Source organism: Tenrec ecaudatus, chromosome 4, assembly GCF_050624435.1.
Source record: "Tenrec ecaudatus isolate mTenEca1 chromosome 4, mTenEca1.hap1, whole genome shotgun sequence".
Classification (NCBI taxonomy): domain Eukaryota; kingdom Metazoa; phylum Chordata; class Mammalia; order Afrosoricida; family Tenrecidae; genus Tenrec; species Tenrec ecaudatus.
The window spans coordinates 203,709,400-203,725,636 of NC_134533.1; the positions used below are offsets into that span (position 1 = coordinate 203,709,400).

At 43.7% G+C, this 16,237-nt stretch overlaps 1 long non-coding RNA gene and 1 pseudogene across 1 annotated transcript in view; both read left to right on the forward strand.

Annotated features, from left to right (window-relative positions):
* The window catches only part of LOC142445523 (uncharacterized), a 162,908-nt gene extending 158,409 nt beyond the window's left edge, over positions 1-4,499 (forward strand). The window contains exon 5 of the long non-coding RNA XR_012784031.1: positions 4,357-4,499. This is a non-coding gene — a long non-coding RNA (uncharacterized LOC142445523). The remainder of the gene's footprint in view (positions 1-4,356) is intronic.
* Positions 4,500-4,922: 423 nt separating this feature from the next.
* Positions 4,923-14,853, forward strand: LOC142446178 (farnesyl pyrophosphate synthase pseudogene; annotated as a pseudogene).
* The last annotated feature ends 1,384 nt before the right edge of the window (positions 14,854-16,237 follow it).

Consider the following 16,237-nt stretch of genomic DNA (forward strand, 5'->3'; position numbering starts at 1 on the left):
TCCACCACTTTATTCCTTTAGTAACTCATAGTCCTCATGATAGCACAACCTTTCCATGTACAGTTACAATCAGAATCATTACATCTCAAATTTTAAAAATGTTTTATTGTGAATTAGATGAGATTTTACATATAATCATTTTTTCCTCCAACAACAATTAAAATAACTTATCAACCCTCCCATGGCTTGTCCTCTTCCTCCCCACCTCCTCCTCTCCCCTTCACCTCCTTCTTTTAGGGTAATATCTTTCCTTGCACCAAGACCTACAGCCTTGGAAACCCAGAGAAGTAGCTTTCCTTTATCCTATAGAGTTGCTCTGAGTTGGAATCTTCTCAGTGGCTATGAGTTTTGGCTTTGGTCATCCAAGTTAACACCTGCTCACCCTCTCTAGCTTATTGATTCCTCCTCCCCGCTTCCCCTCCCGCACGTGGTAGCCACTAAAGTCTGTTTCTTGGACATGAAAACCTTCTCCTCATTTTTTCCTACCAGTGTTCTCACACAATATTTTCCCTCGTGTGATAAGCTGACTTCACTTAGCATACTGTCCTCCAAATCCACTTCTCACCATGGTTCTTTAGTGATGTGGAGCACCCCATTGTGTGTATGGACCATTTGTTAGTCACCCATTCTCCCACCAGTGGGCAGTGGACATGGGGTGCATATTACCACGCATGCTGGGTGCCTTTGTTCTGTAGGGTCTATTCCATGCCACGCACACTTAGTAGGTCATGTCTCAAATGTCTTCTACAGAGTTCCTTCTGAAGAAACACTCTGATTCGTTAACAGTGATGAGGCAAATTCTACTTGGCATTTGGTGTGGGGTTTAATACTTTTTAATGGTTGGTTGTTTCTGAGTCTTCAGTGTGCTGTCCAAATGGTCTGTGGCTGCTCTTGACCAAGACTTGAGAGCTATGGGGAGACAGACGGAGTGTGTTTTCAAGATGGGCTATGGGTTTCTTTGCCTCCATCTCCCTCCCTCCTGATCTCTGCCTGCCTCCCTTGCACCTTCCTGTCCTCCCTCTCATCTCTCTCTCTCTCTCTGTCCCCTGTAATTTTCATGTTTTTATTTTAGCCATGGCAGGAAATAGGGAAGATGGTACCGGAAAGTTGAATTTGCAGCACCAAGAGAGTTATATGGTTAGTTTAATCCACTGAAGAGCAGACCTCTCAATAGAAAGTCATGTATTCCCTTGAGTGGGATATTCATCTAGCCCCTGGCATCAGACAGTTGTAGATAAAACATGTGTCTGGGGCCTGTCGACCAGATGGCTCACATGGAGTGGTGTGTGTTGCTCTCCGTGAACAAACCCAAGAGCAGGCTTGCCTAGGGTTGCGGGTGGAGCCCGGGTTCCAGGGGCTCTGGTCTAAGAGTCCTTAGGTTGCCCTGGAAGGAGAATGGGCACCACATGGGGGTAACCATCGTGAGACTGTGTGGCTCTTATCTGTGGTCCATTTCATTCTTAGTACAGCCTTATACTATGTGTCTAGAGGAAGTATTTCCTATTACATATAGTTAGAAACAGTACATCATTCTCCGGTGGGGAAAAGGACGGTGCCATTGTTTCAGTTATCTGCAACAAACCAACCCCAAACTTGGTGACTGAAAACAAGGATTTCTTCTCTTTCACGCCTCTCTGTAGAAAGGAGGGTCAGTTGGGTGGTTTTCACTGAGGATTTCTCATTTGGTTGCTATTGGAGGTTGGCAGGGCTGTAGTTCTCAGTGCCTCCTCCCACCGCTTTCACTCCCAGCTAATGACCTTGCTTTCATAATGACCTTGCTGGGAATAAAGCTGTCTGAAGAAAAACCAGTCCGGACTCTGTCATTATCCATAGTGTCCTTAATCTCCCATTGCATGTTCCCAGTGAGCTAAGTGCTCACGCAGCACACCTCTTTCCCTCTGACTTCATGACACCGCACTCCTCTGCTTCATGGCGCGCTCTGCTGTTGTTTTTCTCCTCATCTTTCTTGCCTCCACGTGGTGGGACTTAGCCTCAAACAGGGGATTTCCAAAAGTCGTTCCTCTTCCAGCCCTGCTCCTCAGGCTAGAAAAATAAGGGCAACTTAGTGACTTGACTTTGTCCCTACTTCACACATAATGCACAAGCAGATGGCGGCAGCTCTATGTACCGCACATGTCAAGACTCCAAGCGCGCCCTCCTTCCACCATCCTCTGCCTTGTCCAAGCCCCTGCGTCCCTGCACTGCACTGGGCACTAGTCATCACCTGGAAGCAGTTCTGGACTACTCTGTACCATTCACGACTTATTCTTCACAGAGCACCAGAGTGGGCCTTGAAGGTCTGTCACAGCATGTCATTCTTGGCTCCAAGCCCTCCAGTGATTACCGTCTTGCTCAGAATAGAAGCCAGAGCCCTCAGCACGACCTAGAAAGGCTCTGCAGAAACCAGGTTCTTGCTACCGCGCTGACTGCATTGTCCTGTTCACCCCTTTGCTTCTGGTACACTCACCTCCCTGGTCTTCCTGAACATGCCAGATCCACTACCACCTCAAGGCCTTTACACCTGTGTTTCTTTCTGTCTCTCTTTTTTTAATCATTCTGTTGGGGTTCCTACAGCTCATCACAATCCATACACTTGTGTTTCTTTTCGGTAACTTTCCCGATTTCCCCACATGTCTTCATAGTTTGGCTTCCAAAAAAGCCTTTTCCAGACCCTTCTGCCCCACCCCCCAGCCCATTCTTGGCCACTGACTGTTCCGTTGCGGTGATTCAATTTTTCTTCCTAGATGTTTCACACCATTACTATGTGCTTGGAAGCTGTCTATGCCACCTACAGTAGAAGCACCGTAGCAGAGAAAAGGTCTGCTCTAGCATTTGTCAATTGAGGGGGTGCTTGTGTGTGTGTGTGTATGTGTGTGTGTGTGTGTGTGTGTGTGTGCGCGCGCGCGCAGGGGAATTCCTGTGTGTGTCTCAGTGAGGCAAATCATAATTACCTGTGACTTTCTACTTTAAACTTGACACCGGTCTTGTTTTGCCCATAACCAATCCGTGTCTGGTAGTGGGAGCACATGCCACTGGCCCCTGTGGACTGTCCTCAGGAGCTCACTCGCCTTTGGTGTTGCTTCCGCCTCAGCTGGCAGGACCAGTTTCTGTGTCAGCACGGTCTTAACTCTCCTCATCTGTTCATCGACTAAAGAAATAACAGCAAACCATTTGAAAGTGGTATCATCTGAGTACATGAAATCGTAAGGCTTTCCAGTTTAAAATACACATATTTTCCTTTTAAATGGTCTTTTCAAAAGTGTTTTGAAGTACTAGATTTAAATTTCTAAGTGGAACTGATAGTCTACTTCGATTAAAAGTTCTTAACATTTAATCATAAGATCACTGCCATCTATAAACATTAACTGGTTCTACTGGCTTTTAATTTGTTTTATAAATGATTTTATTTGTAGCTACTTGAAGCAAGTTTATAAGTATCTTTCAAAGGGAAATCCCATATAGAGATTGTACTAAAATTGCTGTACAGATCTGATTGGTCTTTAAAAGCATCCTTTATAGATAGGCTACATTCCAGGAATTTTAATTACCATACAAAATTATGCTTGTCTGTAGCACAAATAGAGCCAGAAAGAGCTTGACATCCGGAGTTCCCTTTTAGCAGATAGGACTTTGCTTTTTAAATCTGTACTTTCAAATACATCATTTTGCTCAAGCAGTGTCTCTTGTGGCATTTACATTGTATACTTGTAAGACTAAAACCACTATTTTGTCCATAATTAAGTTCGTTATGTTTATATTTAATTTTTATAAAGGTGGCACCTTTTATTAAACTGAAAAGGGTAGAATTCTATGACACTAAAGACACACATCATTTAGAAAAGCTAATTGGCAAGCTGAAGGGGGCCTGGAAACCAGGAGTGAATCTTTCCCAAGAATGTAGCTTTATATTGAAACCTCAGTTCGTTCCTCTAAATTGGAACAGATGATTCCCCCCATTCCGCCCCTACTTTGACTAGTTCTCCTTGGAAAGCCAGAGCCCCTCACAAGGTGTCTGACATCTCAGTTGCTGCACCCCTAGTGACCACTGCTGGAATAGGCAGCTCTCGGTTCCCATGTAACTTTCTGTGTAATCGTCCAGAATGGATTGAAGCGTGCATAAACAAATGGTACTCTGCTGGATCCAAATCAATTATGTTGCTTGTTAGGCATAATCAGAGATCGTTAGACAGTAGGAACTTAGGACTTTACGATTTTAAAATAAGATCCTCTTTACATGGCCTGTTTTAGAGTTTTGAAGAAATGAATACTTTTCAAATTTAATTCTTTTTCTTTCTCTTTCATTCCCTTCCCATATTCCTTTTTTATTTTACCCAACTCCAAAACCATTTTTTACAGAAACACAAAGTAGATCTTTTCTACAAACTGCGCCATGTGATGAATGAGCTTATTGATCTGCGAAGGCAGCTACTATCGGGTCACCTGACTCAAGATCAGGTGCGGGAAGTTAAAAGACATATCACCGTGCGTCTAGACTGGGGTAATGAGTAAGTATGGGTATTATGTGGGCATCTCTCAGTTCTAAGATAATTCAGTATTCGTGGAGCTGAATCTCATCTTAACCATTAAAAGGCAGTGTCATGGTCTCCACTAAGCTCTGATCATTTTTACTAGGAATAGTGGTTTCCTCCAGTGACCAAAGGACACGGATTCTAGTCCCAGAAACTCTCTTCTGGAAAGTTGAAGAGTTGGACTAGATGCTGCTCGAGATATTTTCTTGCTCAAACTCCTTGATTCCTGACACCCCACTCTTCTTTGCACACAAGATGCCCTTCTGCAGGAACCGCTCAACTTCAGTATGTGTCCAAAGTAGATGAGACAGCAGTCTCCCCATCCCTGCTTCTAAGGGTGGACGTCCTGGCTGTAGTCCTTCCCGGGCAGATGTGCTCATTCTTCTGACAGCCATGGTCTTCGCCAACCCCTACCTGAAGCACCTGTAAAGTAAAGAGGAACAGAGCTGGGTGGGCCCACAGCAGAGGCTCCAGTACAGCCATGGCTGTGATGAGGGCACAGCGCCAGACATCCTTTCTTTCTGGTGTACACAGGGCTGCTGTAAGTTGATGGCCTCCACATTTAACTGGCACACAATGGATGCAATACAATAAAAATGGGACCAGTCTCCATCGCTACATTGTTATTCAAAAAGTAGTCCTTTTATCAATTGCTATTGTCAAGCAAGTAAAAATCTAAGACTTTGGCACAGCCATGTAAATTAGTTAATAATAATCAGATTTTACTTCTTCCCATATTAATGATTTATTTATATATAATTCTCGAGTGCTTTTGTCTAATTTTCTTAAAACCAAGACTCTGGCAATTTGAAGCGACAGGAAGCTTCCTATTTAAGATACACACGTATCTTAAGTCTTTTGAAGTCTGTGACTTCAGTTTCTCTTCCTCGTGAGGATTAGTTGAAGTGAGAGGAATCATGGCAATGCTGTGGTTAAGGGCGTGGCTGCTAGTACTTTGAACCTGCCAGCTGCTTCATGGGGAGAAAGATGTGGCAGTCTGCTTCCCGAAAGATGTACTGCTGCCTTGGAAACCCTGAAGGGTGGCTCTACCCTGATTGACAGGGCCACTGTGAGTTGGAAGAGACTTAAGACAGTGGACTCTGTTGATATTAACAATACAGTAAACATGACTGATGTCACTGATCAAGGTGATTTCTACTCATAGTGACCCTAGAGGACAGTGTAGAACTGCCCTACAGGGTTCCCAAGGCTGTAATCTGCATGGAAGCATCTGACCACATCTTCCCTCCATGAAGTGGCTATTGGATTCCAACCACTGACCTTTCGGTTAGTTACTGAGCCCTGAACCACTGCACTAGGACTCCATGTGCCTGAGGCTGCCTGCCTTATGGAAGCAAAGTACAACATCTTCCTCCGGCAGAGCAGCTGGTGGGTTTGAACTCCCAGCCTTGCAGCTTAGCCCAAAGTTTAACCCATCATTCCACCACCACCCCTAAAAATTAAATCTTTTTTGGAAGCAGACCACGTCATTGTTCTCCCCAGGAAGTGGAAGAGCTTGCCAGTTGTTAATCAACATAGGGTAGCTATGGAGCAACACGGACCCATGACAGCAAGTCTGGGTTTTGTGTTTTATGTTTTAAATCAGTACGAGAAATGGAGCATAGTTGGTTGGGATTTCATTTGTTGAAAGGGATCCAGGATATAAGAGCCCCCTCCCTTATAGTAAATTCCTTTTAAACCTGCTCATTATTTAGGATGCTCCCAATTCATGAAAGGGGATGCAGGGCCATTTCTATGAGCATGGAGGCTGAAACCCTAGGAGAACAGCCCAGGGACGGTCCCTGGAGTAATGAAGATATCAAGTAATGGGCTGGTAGTCCCTGGGGGAAATGTCAACTGTAGCCTGTGAATCTTTGCTTGAAAGTTCTCTGATCTTTGTAAAACTTGTTAATGGTCTCCCCCTCCCCAGCCTGCCATAAAGTTTGGGGTATATAACCTGTTTGATTCTCACTGTGTTTTTTGAAACAGTCTGGAAGGAGAAGCCTGTCTGTGTCCTGTGTAAACACTGGTACACTGGTAGGAACAAGCTTGGAATTTCTTGAATCAACCTGGTCTCTGATTTGGGCTCCTGAACCCCTTGCTGTCTAACAGCAGTTTGGCGACTGTGTTTGTCCAGGTGGACTCAAGACACAAATTCGTAAGCATGCAGATGTGTATAAGAAGAGCTTTATATAAAGAGTAATTGTACGTTAAGAAAACATCCCATCCCAGTCCAGATCAAGTCCATAAGTCCAGTAATAGCCCATGTGTCCAACACCAATCTATAAAGCCCTCTTCAGACTCATGAAACGCATACAATGACGCCAAATGCAGGAAGATCACAGACCAGAGCGCGGAAAGTCTTGGGGATCCATTGGCTTTGTAAACATCGCAGTGCTGGCAAGGGTCTCCACGTGGCTTCTCCAGCTCAGGGCACCTGCCACAGTGACCAAGAACTGGGACCTTATGGAGACCTGCCAGTAACCCGAGAAACCTTGTTTAGGGAAACTTTTCTGCAAGCCCCGATGGATCGCCTGGACTGGGGGCCATGAGTAGAAGGCTGGAGACCTCTTAGCAATCGCCAAACGTCCTTTCCTTTGAGCACTCCAAGCTCCTTGTTGCCTTTACTTCTGGATTCAAAATTTCTAAATCTGCTTTGCCCATATCAATGAAGCGCACCCTGTAACACAAAGTCTCTAAAATTGACAGCTGTCTCTGTCTGTGAGATCTCGTCTCTAGTCTGTAGTCTTGGTTGCCCTGTTGGGCTCCAAAATCTGTAACCGTGGGTGAGTGTTCTCACATCAGTGAGGTCGGTTGTTTCTGGCATTCCGTCTGGCCGTCCTTCCCAACTGTCTGTGACTGTGCCTGAGAGAGTTCTCTCGTCTGTGAGTTAGAATTGTTCCAGACTGTCTGTCTGGGAGAAAAGCCCGTGAGGGTGCATTCTGTCTAGCTGCTCTTCTTAGACTTACAAACCTATGACTAAGGGAAATATGTTTTACTGCAACCATGCTTAGCCTTTGTATAATTTGGACTCTGGAGGGACATGGGCCCTCAATGGCTCATAAAATTATTATTAACTGTTTTATACTTCCAGTTGTTCTGCAGACTATCAGACGAGTGAAATTCTTTATGTGCAGGCTTTTAAATAGTTTATGTGTGCTTGTAGATTAAGTTATTTAATAACTTAATGAAATAGTTCAATTTGACAGTTTGGTTGTATGTATGTAATAACTTAAAATCTAGACCTTCACAAGTGACTTGAATTAGGTGTTGCAGGTGTTTCAGAAAGGGAGCAAGGGTGACAGGAAACAGTTGACATTTCCCCCAGGGACCATCAGACCATCACTTGATAGCTTCATTACTCCAGGGGCCGTGGTTCTCAACCTTTCCAATGCCGGGACCCTTTAATACAGTTCCTCATGTTGTGCTGACCCTCAACCATCAGATGTTTTCTGATGGTCTTAGGTGACCCCTGTGAAAGGCTCGTTTGACCCCTAAAGGGGTCATGACTCACAGGTTTGAAAACCGCTGCCCTAGGGTTTTAGCTGCCATGCTCGTTTAAATGGCCCTGTTTTCCTTTCCTTAATTAGGAGCATCCTGAAAAAATAACAAGGTTTGTTTGTTTTTTTTGGTAACAGGACAGGCGAACAATTAACAGGTTTAAAAGGAATTTACTCTCGGGGAGGGGAGGGGGATGTTATATGCTGCGTCCCTTTTAACAAACTGAATCGCAGCACACTGTTACATTTCCAGAATTGATTTCAAACAAACCCAAACTCACTGTCATGGAGCCCATGCTGACTGTCAGTGACCTTATAGCCCAGCAGTTCTCAACCCATGGTTGCGACCCTTTTGGGGGTTGAACGACCCTTTCACAGGGGTCGCCTAAAACCGTGGGAAAACATATTTCCGGTGGTCTTAGGAACCAAGACACCGCTCCTCTGTCTCCAGGCGGGTCTGCCCACATGCAGATACGTTCGCTTATGAGTATCAGTGTGAAGACAGTTACCCATGCTACACCATGCTTCAAGACAACATTTCATTTATCTGTCGTTAGAAATAAATATTTCACAATATATAACAACATATTGTTTTTGTGATGAGTCATTATGCTTTCATTGTATTCAATTTGTAACAATGAAACTACATGCTGCATATCAGATGTTTACATGATGATTCATCACAGTAGCAAAATGACAGTGATGAAGTAGCAACGAAAATCATGTCATGGTTGGGGGTCCCCACCACATGAGGAACAGCATGAGGAAGATTGAGAACCGCTGCATGGACACTACATTGATTATCAGCAGGCTCACCCTTCCACTTCCCTGCATCAATGAAACCACCAGTCTTGCCATTAGCAGGCCAGTGCTTAAGCTACTCATGCACCAAGGCTCTTTCCACACCGCATTACCAAGTAACCAATTCCGTAGCTCAGGGCTGTAACGTTAATTGGAAACAACCCCATGGCAGTGGCTTTGGTTTGGTTGCGGTTGATCTCTGCCTCACAAACATTCCTAAGTAAAAAATACTTTATTCTTACAGTTATAGAATGTCTGTGGTTCTTTCTTAGGTGCTGTGCGCTTGAATAGAGATGTTTATTATGTTTTTATTAAATTGGAATATTTCTATCGATTAAAAGTCTTGAATGAAGCAGTTGGTATCTTCTTATTGTGGAATCTTAGTTTACTGCAGTTCAGCTGTCGTTTTCGTTTTTTTTCTCTCCCTCTCTTCACCCCTCTGCCCAGTTTATCCCTTTCCCTCTCTCTCTCTGTACCTTTTCCCACAGATTCTCACACATCCTGACCCAGACACACCCCTCTCTGCCCACTTTGTTCGCGTTCCTCACCAAGGGACTTTTCTCTTTGTTGCATTACTCCTTTGTTAAATTTCCACCAAGAATTTATTCGGATGCTGGTGTGTGTCCAGGTCTTAATTTGACCCAATGTCAGTGTTAACTATGTTAAAACACAAGTAAAATATACCTTTCTTTGGTTTAATATCATGAGGTTTTCTATATTTGTATGACTGTTTAGCAACAAATTAACTTGCTCCCTGAATAGTTTCCAATTCTAATTAAAGGAATTAAAACCTTGAGCATACTTGTAGGAGGGGGGGAAACAACAAAAAATAACTCTTTTTCTAATGATCTATGCAAAACTCATCTTTAGTGAATGAAAGCAGTCTGTTTTAAACATGGTTTTAGCTGGATCATTTTTGCCATCACAGTTGACCTCTCTTCACAAGACCAAGGTAGGTCTAGACTCCTAAGTGTGTGTATGTGGAGAGGGACAGAGAGAAAGGCTGTTTCATTCTGAGTGTGGTCTGTCTCCTTACTAGACATTTGGGCCTGGACCTGGTACCTCGAAAGGACTTTGAAGTAGTGGATTCGGATCAGATTAGTGTCTCGGATCTCTATAAAATGGTAAGAAACCTAACATGAAGGTGGCTTGTTCCTCACTTTTTCTTCTCTGTCTAATTTCCTTAATGACATATGGAACAGCATAGAAAAGTGTTCTCTGCCTTTGTCCCAGTGTATTTATGGAGCACACGTTTTGATCGCACACACCACATTTACTTTTTCAATGCAGTTGCTCTGTGGGGCTGCTGAGGTTCCTAGCATGTCCTATAAAGGGGTCACTTCCCTCTGAACTCTGCTGGAAAACAGAGCTCTTTCCGCCTATAGCAGTTACTAAAGTTATGCTTCTTTCTCCCTACCTCTTAAGAAGAAAAGGTAGTTGAAACTGGAGAGCCAATTATTGATTAATTTAGTGATCGACCTTAGACTTTAGGTACCAGTCTTTTTAGGGAGCCAGAGCCTGGTAGATTGTTAGCTGTCTGTTTGTTACTATTAAAGTGTATTGTGTTGATTGCTTCAGGATTACATTTTATAGATGAGAAATAAGCAAAAGAAAGATGTAAAAATCATAAAGTAAAACAACTAACAGTAGACACTTATGGTTACTGTTAAGCTTAGACCACAGGACTAGACAAAACTTCTTTGGGGAGTGTGTATATTTGAATAATATATATTTCTGATTATTGAAATTTTTATAATTCCTTTAAGAAAAAATATTTTTAGAGAATACGAGGGGGTACCCCCCCAAAACAGAACCCCTCCCCCACAAAGCTATGTATTTAAATTTTTCTACAAAACAACCTAATCACCTTCAAAGTACACTCCACTACACTTAATACATTTGTCAAATCTGCAATTCCATTCTTGGAAATATATTTAAAACTCATCTCTTTGGATAGCTGACAGCATCTCCCTCGTTTTTTTTCTTCAACTCTTCTATGTCATCAAATTGATGTCCTTTCATGCCCCTTTTCATTCAGAGAAACAAAAAGAAGTCACATAGAGAGAGGTCAGGTGAGTAAGGTGTGTGGGACAAAGAGGCATGCTGGTTTTGCCAAAACTGGTGCACTGAGATGGCTGTGTGAGAAAGTGCATTGTGGCAAAGCCAGTCCACCACCTGCCACAAATCAGGCCTCTTTGTCACACACTGTTACACAGTCTTTTCAGAACCTCTAAATAGAAAGCTTGATTAAGTCTGGCCTGGTGGAATAAACTCCAAATGCACTGGCGCCCTCACATCAAAACAACAAATGAGCATAGTCTTGATCTTTGATTTTACTTGACGACGACGAGCTTTTTTACATGAGATGACGATGGTGTCTTCCAGTGGCTTGACTGATGTTTGGTCTTGGGCCATAAGAACAGCGCCACGTCTCATCACCAGGAATGACCTTGGGAAAAGGCTGGGTCGCGTTGGAGCTGTCTTTTTGAAGCACGGCATGTTTCCTTCCACTTGAAGTTCTTTTTCCTGGTCAGTCAGATCCCAAAGCACAGATTTCACAGCCGTCCTTCTCATTCCCAAATCTTCCATTAAAATTCTCTGAAATGAGCTCCAAAAGAGTCCAGATAACTTCCCCCTTTCTTCAATGGTCTGTTATCCGTCTTCAAGCAAAATTGCACAGATTTTGTAGACATTTTCTTCTGTTCAGGAAATTGACAGGCGTCCAGAATAAGGTTTATCATCAATCAACATTTCACCTTTTTGGAAATGAGAAAACTACTCGTACACCTGAGTTTTTCCCATAGTGCTGTCCTTGTAAGCTATGTTCAACATCACAACAGTTTCTGTGGCATTTTTCCCAAGCAGGAAACAAAGTTTCACAGCCCATGCTGTTCTCTTAAATCGACCATCACAAAAAATGAGGTTTCAGTGAAACGGCTTTTACAAAAAAATGTACTGTAACCAGAGAGAACCTTCCCAGGTGATGCTACTGGGTGTACTAACTCAGAGCAAGTTGCTCAGTGCTTGCCTAGCGGGAAAAAATGCATACTAAGAAAGCCCTGCCAAGCAGAGCTTTTTTTCTATTTGTTTGTTTGGTTGGTTTTTTGGGGGGTTACCCCCTCATATATTTTAAGAATCATAGATGATACCTAGGATGTTGCATGGTTGAGGGCCCTAGGAAATTGCCTTAACGATATATAAAAATGATCAATTGCATCTGTATGTTTGCATGTGTATACTTACTAGTATATATGAGAATTTGTGTACAATTGCTTTAAATATGCCATATAGAGGTTACAGCTAAACAAGATTTATCCCTCACCTGAAGACTGGCCATAAAGGGTAACGGTTCCGAACCCTCCCCTCTTCCACCTCAGGACAAAGCAACTATGATTTTGCATATAATGTTTCACAACCAATTTTAGGGAACTGATGGGCATGGTTGCTCCTGGTGCTGATGCATGAAAAAACCCACATTTTGAATCTCCAGAGGAATAATAGGCCACAAATAAATCCTTGTCATGTATGTGCTGCATATCATACTTAAGATACATACTGACACAATTAAAAGTAGTGGAGTAGGAAAATTAGCAAAAGCTTCCAGAAGCAGCTATGTTTAATGTGAGTCTTGAAGGGTGAGCAGGGGCACCAGACAGAAAAACAAAAAGAATAGACATTTCAAAATTGTCCACAACATAAGGCAGTGGTAGTGTAAAGTAGTGTCACATTTCCAGGAAACTATATGCCCTATGGTGATTTTGGCATATAGGTATGTGTGTGTGTGAGTGGAAGATGAGACCAGCAGGAGGGACGGAACAGATTACAAAACTTCACATACCAAAAATGAGATTCTTTACAGCAGTCTAGGAGAACCTTCGGCGTGAGAGGACCAGACATGAGGTTTGCACACTCTGTCCGTAGAGACTGTAGCGTGCAGAAAGATTAAAATCCAAGAGGAAGGGAACCACAGCAGTGATTCTGACAAGAGATAACAGTACTCTGCCTAAGCAATGATGGAAATGGACAAGAAATACAATGAAGAACTTTAGAAGGTTTCAAGTAAAATTAATTGTGATAATTAATTACTTGTAGGAAGCGGAGGGAGAAAGAATGTTTGAGGCTAAGAATCCCTGTCAGAATGGTGGGGTGGGTAGGGAGGGGCTTTAGATGGAACCAGGGCCCAGATGCTCTGTCTTGCATGCTTTAAGCATCCCGTGAGCTGCTGCTCTGTAGAGGAAATCTGGAGGTGGGCAACGATGGAAGCCGGAGCAATCCGTTGAGCAAGAACTCTTCATTTTAATAATTTACATGAGAATGGGAATAGTGATGAATTTCTGGATTTTCTCGAAGTCAGATCCAAAATTACTGATAGATTGAATTGTACTTAGGCAAGAAAGAGAGAGATCAGAAAAAATTACTCCAGTCCTGTATTTTTTTTTCCTTCCCACTTGGGTAAAAGTAGAATGCCGAACATTGTGGGTGGGGCAGGTTTGGGAGATCTATAGTTCTGGCTTTACATTTCAAATATTTGAATAGAGATGTTGGAAAGTTTTGAATTTAGCAGTAAAGTTCAAGGACAACAATTTTAGAGTTAACTATTAGTAGTCATACATAAATTCAAAGCCATAGGACTGGATGAAATGGCCTCACACCTCCACCCTCTGCACAAGCAAGCCTCTGTACAATGAAAACAGTGTGAGCGTCTCCTAGCACACTTTCCGTGCGTCGCTCTGAAATAGGAACAAGTAGCCACACATAGAGAGAAACTTGAGGAAACCACTCAAATGAGAGCTAGAGACCCAGACAAACAGCCTGTGAGCAGAGTGTGAAAGAAGCCAGAAACTCCAAAGAAGAAAATGGTGATACAAGAAAAAGGAAGCTGCAACTAGGAAACAAGAGGAGCCTTGGGGGTCACATGAGCAATAACTGGACCAGACCACATCAAAACTAGCGTCTTGGAACAGAGCACGCTGCTCCTCTCTCAGAAGGATTGGAGACCAGAAAGCAGACCCTCATGCCCAAGAAAAGGAGAATTCCATCCAGCACTTCTCCCATGTGCTCAGGGTGCTGACCGAGGATGAGCTGGGGCACACCGTTGCCCAACTCAGGAAGGTCCTGGAGTACAATGTCCTTGGAGGCAAGTACACCAAGCTTTGACGGTGGTGGCTGTGTTCTGGAAGCTGGTGGAGCCCAGGAAGCAGGATGCTGACAGTCTGCAGCGGGCCCTGACCGTGGACTGGTATGTCGAGTTGCTCCAAGATTTCCTCCTGACACTGGATGACAGAATGGATTCATCCCTCACCTGCCGGGGGCAGCCCTGCTGGTACCAGAAGCCAGGCATAGGTCTGGATGCCATCAATGATGCCAGGCTGCTGGAATCCAGTGTCTACCACCTGTTGAAGGTCCACTGCCCAGGGCAGTCCTGTTACCTGAACCTGCTCGAGCTCTTCCCGGAGGGTTCCTATCAGACTGAGATGGGACAGACCCTGGACCTCATCACCAACCCCCAGGGCAACGTGGATCTCAGCAGGTTTGCTCCAAAGAGGTAAAAATCCATTGTCAAGTACAAGATTACATTCTACTCCTTTTGCCACCCCATCGCTGCTGCCATGTATATGGCAGGCATTGATAGGAGATGGAGCATACCGATGCCAAGTGGATTCTGCTGGAGATGGGCAAGTACTTTCAGATCCAGGATGATTACCCGGCTCTCTTTGGTGACCTCTGTATGATGGGTAAGGTTGGCACTGACATTCAGGACAACAAATGCACCTGGTTGGTGGTTCAATGCCTTCAGCGGGCCTCCCGGAGCAGCACCAGGTCCTGCAGGAGAATGATGGGCAGAAGGAGGCAGGGAAGGTGGCACGGGTGAAGGTCATGGATGAAGAGATGGAGCTGCCAGCCGTGTTCCGGCAGTACAAGGAAGCCAGCTGCTGCAGCCTGTGAGCCTCACCAAGCAGTGTGCCGCACCACGACCGCCCTCCATCTTCCTAGGAGAACAGGGATCAATAAATTACTGTTAAACCTCCCAAAAAAAAGAGATAACTGGAATAAAGGTTAAAAGATTGAATAGCGACAATCAAGCTGACAGCAGGATGCCAAAACAAAATGCATTACCCAGAGGAGAAAGAAAGCTACACAAATGAGAGGGAGCAGCAACCAGAGCCTGGGGGTTCAGAAGAGAACAGAAAAACCAAAGAAGAAAATTGTTGAAGAAATTCAGTAAGATCCTCCCCAGAACATGAATTGAAATTGAAAAGGCCCACAAGTATTTGTCAAGTACTTGTAAAATTTCAGCCTCATAGAGAAGGGAGACTAAAAGCTTTCAGAAAGGAAAACAGGTCCCATCCACAGTTTCGTTTAAGAATAGTAATTTACTTCCTGGCAACAACCGTGGAAACAAGCAAGCAAGCAAGCAATGGAGCAGTGCTTTCAAAATCCTGAAGGAAAATAAATTTTCACCTAGAATTCTACATATGTTCCGCCTCCTCATTAATCAAGTGGGAGAGTTGCCTAAAAAAAGCAAAAACAGGTTACTCAGAGTCTAAAACATAAAATCTCTATCATGAAACCCTTTTCAGGAAATTGCTGAAGAATAAATGATTTTCTAAAATATTAGTACATGCTGTTCAGGGAAAGGTCTGTGATACAGTGATAGGCGCCAAGAGTTCTCGGGGTTACTCAGAGGAAGTCCCAGGATGAGAGCTGGGCGACAGGCCTAGGGAGCCATCCTTTTACATTCTAGCACAAGGACCAGGTGCACCAGGCGGGATGCTCTAGGAGAAAAGATGGGCTTCATGTCCTTTCTGACAGCGTTACCAAGTGGAAAATACTATTAAGAGGTATTTTATAGTTATTAAAGTATATGGAAAGAAACCCTATTATTTAAAAGTAAGTGGCTCCAAGGTGAAAAAGCAGAAAGGAAATCTAACTGTAGTATACTACTTGACTCAGCAATGTAACAATACTTAAAAGTTACAGTAGTATGAACAGTAGTTCTGACCAAAACCTTATCTATTAGAAAGATGGATTGATACATGAAAAGAAGGGGATGGGATATAAACAAAAGCTGAAATCAGTATAAGCATGATAAGAAATCAGTCAGTAATACTAGGTGTAGGCAAAGGCAAAGAACTGTAAGTATGCAATGTAGGAATGCTTGACCAAGCCCGGTGGCATTGTGGATGCATTGGACGGTGTGGTACTCGCGTAGTCTGTTGTCAGTTTGGAACTTAAGAACGCAGGGGTGGAGTCTAGCCTGTCCATCAGGTCGCAGCTGGATGACTTCATTTGGAGGTACTAAGGAGATACATAGCTCATTGGAGGCCAGACACATGCTCACTCCCTGTGAGACATTCTTTCTGACAAGACACATGGAGCTACACTAGAGCCCTGGAGTTGGAGGAG